Source organism: Podarcis vaucheri, assembly GCF_965113315.1.
Source record: "Podarcis vaucheri genome assembly, chromosome: W".
NCBI classification, from domain to species: domain Eukaryota; kingdom Metazoa; phylum Chordata; class Lepidosauria; order Squamata; family Lacertidae; genus Podarcis; species Podarcis vaucheri.
The window spans coordinates 17,740,914-17,748,957 of NC_138757.1; positions in this window are offsets into that span (position 1 = coordinate 17,740,914).

Below are 8,044 nucleotides of genomic sequence, written 5' to 3' on the forward strand. Positions count from 1 at the left end.
CCTGGCAACTCTGACTCTGGCTGCGTTGGAAAGTCCCTTCCAGCAGTTCGTGAGGACCTAGTCATAACAGACTTTGTTTACGCCTCTCTGAAGCATAGTCTGACTTTCCAGCCCTCTCGAGTAACTTTCCATTTCTCCTCTCTGAGGCACAGCCTTCTGAAGGACGTTGCTTAGCAACAGCGCATTCCTTTCCTCGGACAGGAAACCACAAGAATGCCTGGTATGCAGTCCTCTTCTAAGTTGGAGCTGCTTTCCCACACTCGCTTTCCGTGAAGCAGAGAATGAATCATTCTGCATTCACTCTTTTAAGCCCTTAAAAGTCTCATACCTTGAGTATCGGCTTGGCTGTCAGCTTCTTCTGGTCAGCTTCTGGCTGCAGAGAATCAGCCTCTCAAATCAGGCTTCCATGGAGCAGAGGAGGACAATTCACCAACCTCTCATCCAGATGTCCGATGGACAGCAACCATCCGAAGGCTGCCACTGTTGGAATTCTGCCTGGGTCAGAGGAATGTGCCACAGCGTAGGCACCGGCAGATATTCCTGTCGACCTCCCTGCGTCTCCACTCTGCTGATAAGCAGGCGAGGTCCCGGCGATTCATCTCAGATGTGTGAGAGGAACACACCGTTCATCCTCTCTCCCCTTTGGTGTCCCCCAGGAGGGGAAAGAAGCAGACAGAAAACTATTTACATCTTTTATTTCTGCCTCTCATATCAGTACAGAGAAACATGTCTGCACTCGACAACAGCAAGAAGAAACTCCACCCATGTACTTCCAGTACAGGTCATATGACACACACTCTGAGCTAACATCCGGTGCTCAGTACAGAATGGACTGCCCCTTTGTTTCCATGGCAACAGCCACAAACATCCTGTCTGGCTTTCTAGCCACAAGCAGCTGACTGAGCTGCTGGAGCCTTTGCTTGCTGCAGCATTGGTGCTTTATGGTAACATACTCCCCCTAAAGTATCAATGCGTGCTGCGAGCAAAGCGTCATCCAGAGAAGAAAACAAACAGTTGTTATACTTATAACATTCCCCTGTTGCTTCTGTTCCACCCTTGGAACTACCCGCCACTGGTTTTACCAATGTACCTCTCTGGTTGTGTGACTTCACATTTCCTTGGTTAACAACTCTCCGTTGTGCCTTTGTCTCTGACTCAGACACAGCTTCAATCTGTCCTTGATCATTTACAACAGCAACATATGCAAGGTTAGCAAACTCCTCTGAATACCTCTTGGGTGGTACACCCTTCGTTGCTCTCTCAGACCTACGTAAGAGCTGCTGCTCTTCTCTGCTTTCTGGTTCAGCCTCTGAACACTCTGGAGAACCAGTATTAAGCTTTATCAGTGGTTTATCTTCCTCTTCTGAGGGTCTAGTCATTATTTGAGATTTCCTCTCAATGACTGTGACAACTGAGCTGTCTGAGCTATCAGTGTCATCATCATCAGTACCACTGAACTCAATAAGATCAAACTCATCATCATCATCATCATCAGAATCATCTGTGGTAAAGGTGTGAACAATCACTCTCTCTCGTTCAGGAGCACTCTCTAGAAACTTTGTGAGAATCACCTGACCAGATTCAGACAAAATTACTCTGTAGAGACCTTTTTCATAACCTACAAAGATGCCTCTGGCATTCTTTACCCCACTTGGAGCTTCTGTTCTCACATGAGACCTGAAAACCTTGAAATAGGCAACAGAAGGTTTTCTATTAAACAGCTTCTCAAAAGGAGAACATCCCAACTCTGTTGAGACTTTTCTCAACCACACATGAAGATAGGACGCTAAAGATTCGGCCCAATAATCATGTGGCAAATGTGAACTTAGCAATTGCGCATGCATCCCCTTTTGCAATTCTTTGTTCACCCTAACACAGACACATTTCTTCCATGCTTCTTCGGAAGTAGCAAGTTTGTGTCTTATCCCTTTCTCATCCAGGAACCTCTGGAAATCCTGTAAAAGAAAAACTGGCTTGTCATCTGTGAAAAGACAATCAATGTTAGCATCATGCATACTTTTAACCTTGTCACAAAACTCCTGAAACTTTTCTAAAGTTTCCTGCGGTTTCTTCATCACATAAACCCAAGAATAATTAGTGTAACAATCAACACACACAAGGTAATATTTTGCACCGCCTCTAGATGGTTCTAAAGGACCAATCACACCAGCATACACCCGCTGAAAAGCTCTGTGGACCTTCTTAGACACCTTCCTGGTGTTCACACTGGTCACACCTGCAAGAGAAATTTCGTTAGAATCAGAAGTATTACATTTCATGTAATCACTTTGATCAAAAGTCAACAAATACAGTCCATCTTTCTCTTTGGCAGTAAGAAACAGTTCTCCATCTTTGTAGATCTTGCATCTTTTAGCATCATAGTACAGTTTCAGTCCCTTCTTTGCAATCTGCGACACACTCAGCAAATTAAATCTCAGTTCTGGAACCAGGTAAACATCGCTTATAGTCAAGTTCAGACTCTCAAGATACACAGTTCCAATTCCGGTCGCTTCCAGTTCTTGACCGTTGGCTTGTTTCACAGTGAAGCTTTGCTTCTTCAACGTCGAAAACAGTTCTCTGTGTGGGCAGAGATGCTTCGCGGCGCCGGTATCGATTATGAATGCATTCCCAACATCTGGCGTGGTTCCTTTCGCCATCATAGCCTTTGCAGGTTTCACCTGGCAGTTGGTACGGCTTTTGCTTGACGCCTCAGGCTTCGTAGAACTGTTCTTGGCTCCTTTTGACTGTCGCGGCTTCTTACAGTTTCGCTGTAGATGCCCAGTCTGTCCACAATTGTAGCATCGGACGGCACTCAATGCTACGGCATGCTCTCCAGTAGATTCAGCAGTGGGAAGATTTGAACTCTGTTCTTGCCTCCCTCTGTCTTTCACTTCCAGTGCAGCAAGTCTGTCGTGTTCGTTCAGGACGACGGCAGACACTCTTTCCGCGGTCAGATCCTGAGCAGGTAGCGAACCAAGCTGACTGGCAACAACCTTGTAGGTGCGGTTCAGGCTGTTTATCATCATGAAGCAAAACACTTCCTCCTGTAGACGGAAATTGCGTTCCACCATCTGTTGACGCAGAAACTTCATCTCTGTCAGGTGCGCTTGAACATCTCCATCAGGCGCTAATCTCAGATTGGTCAACTTCTCAAAATACAGCAACGCTGAAGAACCAGCATCTCTCTGATGCGTTGTACGCAGCGCGTTCCAAACCTCTTGCGCAAAGTCCAAATGCTGTATATGCACAAGCTGCGAGTCTGAGACACACAGAATTATAGGAGTTCTAGCCTTCACATTCTGTGACACCCAAGCACGCGTTGGTGCTGCAGGGATGGGATTCTCAATCACCCCAAACAGTCTCTGATTCTGCAGCAGGGCCTTCATCTTTACAGACCAAGATGAATAATTGTCATTGGTCAGGAGGGGTGGAGAAGGCAAACGTCCCCCCTTCTTGGCATCCATTTTGAGTCCTTGCCTTGACTCTGAAAACACAAGCCTCTAAAATCCAATAGCTGGCTTGTTTACACTCTTGACACCTGGCAACTCTGACTCTGGCTGCGTTGGAAAGTCCCTTCCAGCAGTTCGTGAGGACCTAGTCATAACAGACTTTGTTTACGCCTCTCTGAAGCATAGTCTGACTTTCCAGCCCTCTCGAGTAACTTTCCATTTCTCCTCTCTGAGGCACAGCCTTCTGAAGGACGTTGCTTAGCAACAGCGCATTCCTTTCCTCGGACAGGAAACCACAAGAATGCCTGGTATGCAGTCCTCTTCTAAGTTGGAGCTGCTTTCCCACACTCGCTTTCCGTGAAGCAGAGAATGAATCATTCTGCATTCACTCTTTTAAGCCCTTAAAAGTCTCATACCTTGAGTATCGGCTTGGCTGTCAGCTTCTTCTGGTCAGCTTCTGGCTGCAGAGAATCAGCCTCTCAAATCAGGCTTCCATGGAGCAGAGGAGGACAATTCACCAACCTCTCATCCAGATGTCCGATGGACAGCAACCATCCGAAGGCTGCCACTGTTGGAATTCTGCCTGGGTCAGAGGAATGTGCCACAGCGTAGGCACCGGCAGATATTCCTGTCGACCTCCCTGCGTCTCCACTCTGCTGATAAGCAGGCGAGGTCCCGGCGATTCATCTCAGATGTGTGAGAGGAACACACCGTTCATCCTCTCTCCCCTTTGGTGTCCCCCAGGAGGGGAAAGAAGCAGACAGAAAACTATTTACATCTTTTATTTCTGCCTCTCATATCAGTACAGAGAAACATGTCTGCACTCGACAACAGCAAGAAGAAACTCCACCCATGTACTTCCAGTACAGGTCATATGACACACACTCTGAGCTAACATCCGGTGCTCAGTACAGAATGGACTGCCCCTTTGTTTCCATGGCAACAGCCACAAACATCCTGTCTGGCTTTCTAGCCACAAGCAGCTGACTGAGCTGCTGGAGCCTTTGCTTGCTGCAGCATTGGTGCTTTATGGTAACATGCATCGCTTCAGCTACCCAATGGCCTCACTCTAGAAGTGCCAATCACCGTTGACTCAGGAAGCAATGCGGACTTTATAGGGCAGGACTTTGTCGATAAACACGCTATACAGCTGCTGCCTGCCACGCTGCCCCTGCAGGTTGTCACAGTGGATGGCAGGGAGCTGCTAGGGGGGCAGGTGGTGAAGCAAACGCCGCCTATGGTGATGCGACTGGGAAATCACAAGGAAGTCATCAGCTTTAATGTCACCAGGCTGTCGGACACGCCTATTGTCTTGGGCATGAGTTGGTTGGACAGACACAGTCCGACGTTGGCGTGGTACCAGCGGCAACTGGTCTTCGGCTCCTCATATTGCGCTGAACACTGCATTCTGCCCCAGCAAGAGGGAGAGGGGGAGGAGGCACAGCTGCAGCTGGGGACGCTGCAAGCAATCCCCCACAAATACGTGGGATTTTTGGAGGTCTTCTGCGAGAAGGAGGCGGACAGGCTACCCCCCCACAGACCATATGACTGCAAAATTGACCTGCTGCCAGGGGCGGCGCTGCCCAAAGGGAAGCTGTATTCCATGTCTGAGGACGAACTACAGGAACTCAAAGAGTTCATAGATCACAATTTGGAGCGCGGTTTCATCCGGGAGTCCAAGGCAGTGGGGGGCAGTCCTGTATTCTTTGTTAAGAAGAAGGACACGCCCCAAAAAGGCTGGTGGTGGACTATCGCACCTTGAACAGTGTGACCAAGCCATCGGACTTCCCCATGCCCAGAATCGACGACCTCCTCGCAACGGTGCGCAAGGGCCGCGTGTTCACCAAGTTGGACCTGCGAGGGGCGTACAACCTCATTCGCATGCGGGAAGAAGATGAGTGGAAGACAGCCATGTTTACGCCCCTGGGCACCTACGAATATAGAGTTATGCCTTTTGGACTACAAAATGGCTCCCACTGTTTTCAAGCTTTCATGCACCACGTGTTAGCGGGGCTCCTCTACAAGACGTGCGCCTGCTTCTTGGATGACATCCTGATCTTTTCGGAATCGCAGCAAGATCACGACAGACACGTCAAGGAAGTGCTGAGCAGGCTACAGCAGCATAGGCTTTACGCCAAGCTAGAGAAGTGCCAGTTCGACGTGACGGAGGTGGATTTCCTGGGCTACAAGTTGTCTGACAAGGGGCTCGCCATGGACAGCGCCAAAGTTCGCGCGGTGTTGGATTGGAAAAGCCCGCGCAACCGGAAGGAGGTCCAGCGGTTTGTCGGCTTTGCGAACTTCTATCGCAAGTTTATCAAGGGCTTTGCGATGCAAACAGCGGCCATCACAGACACGCTCAGCTCCAAGAAGAAGAAGTTCATCTGGACGGAACAGGCGGAGCAGTCCTTTCAGGCACTCAAGCGTCTCTTCGCGTCGGAAGAGCAGCTGCTGCATGTCAACCCCAGCAGGCCGATGAGGGTGGAGACGGACGCTTCAGACAGAGCCGTGGGGGCAGTCCTGTTGCAGCGAGACCCGCAGGGGGCTTGGAGGCCGGGAGCGTTTTACTCCAGGAAGCTCAGCAAATCTGAACAGAACTACACCATCTGGGACAGGGAGTTGCTTGCCATTCATGCAGCATTCAAGGCGTGGAGGCACTTCCTGATCGGCGCCAAGCACACGGTGCAGGTCTGCACGGACCACAAGAATCTGGAGCACTGGCGCATGGCGCAGTTCCTGAACCAGAGGCAGATACGTTGGGCAGAGTTCTTTGCGAACTTCGACTTCCGCATAGAGTATGTCCCGGGAGACACCAACGTCATGGCGGATGCCCTATCCCGTAAACCGCAGTATCTGGAGGAGGCGACGGCAGCGGCGGCCATGCACATCTTCGCACCGACAGTGTGGGCGTGCGCTTCGGCAACAGTTGACCTGGATGCGGTAAGGCGAGCGTTGCAGGATGACTCCTTTGCGCAAGCAAAGATGACAGAGGTGCACAGGGGCACGGCGGCGACCGACGAGTTCCAGGTGCGTGATGGATTGCTCATCCGTAAAGGCGCCATCTACGTACCGGGAGACGAACTTCGCGCCAAGGTACTGCAGCAGCTGCACGACGCGCCCACTGCCGGGCACTTTGGCAAGGAGAAGACGATGGAGTTAGTCGCTAGAGACTTCTGGTGGCCCAGAATGCGAGGGGAAGTCGCGGACTACGTGGCGAGGTGCGACACCTGCCAGAGGGCCAAACCAGTGCACAGACCGCCGGCCAGACTGCTGGAACCGCTGCAAACCCCGTTCGAACCGTGGGAGAGAGTGGCCCTGGACTTTGTCACGGATCTACCCAGCTCGAGGGGCAAGACAGCGGTGCTCGTGGTGGTGGACTTGTTCACCAAGATGGCGCATTTCATTCCGTGTGCGAAGGTGGCCACGGCGGAACAAACCGCTAAACTGTTCATAGATCACGTGTTCAAGGTTCACGGTCTGCCGCGGTCTATACTGTCCGACCGGGGGCGACAGTTCATCTCGAACTTCTGGCAGAAGCTGATGGGCTTCCTGAACGTAAAGATCAACCTGGCGTCGGCGAGACACCCGCAGACCAATGGCCAAGCGGAGCGAGTCAATGCCATCATGCAGCAGTACCTGAGGTGTTATGCAAACCAACAACCTGCAACGTGGGTGGATTACCTGCCACTCGCCGAGTTCGCCTACAACAACACGAAGCACGTGTCCACAGGGGTGACGCCGTTCTTCGCCAACAATGGAAGGCACCCCAAAACCTTCCCGGGACTGGAAAGAATGGGGGAGGGGGAGCCACAGGCAGCAGACGCGTTCGCGTCGGAGTTGCAGGAGGTCCACGATCAGCTCAGGCGGCAGCTGGAGCTAGCTAAGCATGCATACAAGGTGCAAGCGGACAAACACAGGCGGGTCGGCGAAGAGATCCAAGTGGGAAACTGGGTCTGGTTGGCAGCCCACGCAGTGCCGGCCAGATCGTTGGCAAAGAAGAAGCTTGGGCATAAGCAACTGGGGCCCTACCAAGTCGAGGCACAGGTCAACCCGGTGGCCTTCCGGCTGACTCTTCCGGAGGGATCCAGGATGCATCCGGTGTTTCACAGATCGGTGCTCACTCCCTACAAGGCTCCTCACAGATTTCAGGAACCGGGAACGGCACCGAGTCCACTCCAGAGGGGGAACGAGCAGGGGGGAGTACCGCAGGAAGAGCCCCTCAACGAGGTCACAGAGATTTTGGACTCTAGATGGGGGGAAGAGGGAGTAGAATACCTTCTCGCCAGAGAGGGCACCTCAGCCAGTGACAACAGCTGGGTGCCAGGCTACGCTTTGGAGGAACCTCTGCTCAAAGACGAGTTTCATGCCCTCTTCCCGCACAGGCCCATGCCAGCCGAGTTTTTCGACGACTGGCTTTTCACACCCACGCTTTCCGCCAGCACGTTCCGGGGGTTCGACTCGGATGAGGAACCGACAATAGACACTCGTTCCCCGGAGGGGTCGACAGCGGAATCTGCCTCAGAACCCTCGTATTGGTGGGACGATAGACCAGAGGAACAGTGGCGCAGGAAGTGGCTGAAGGTTCCAAGTCGAGCGAC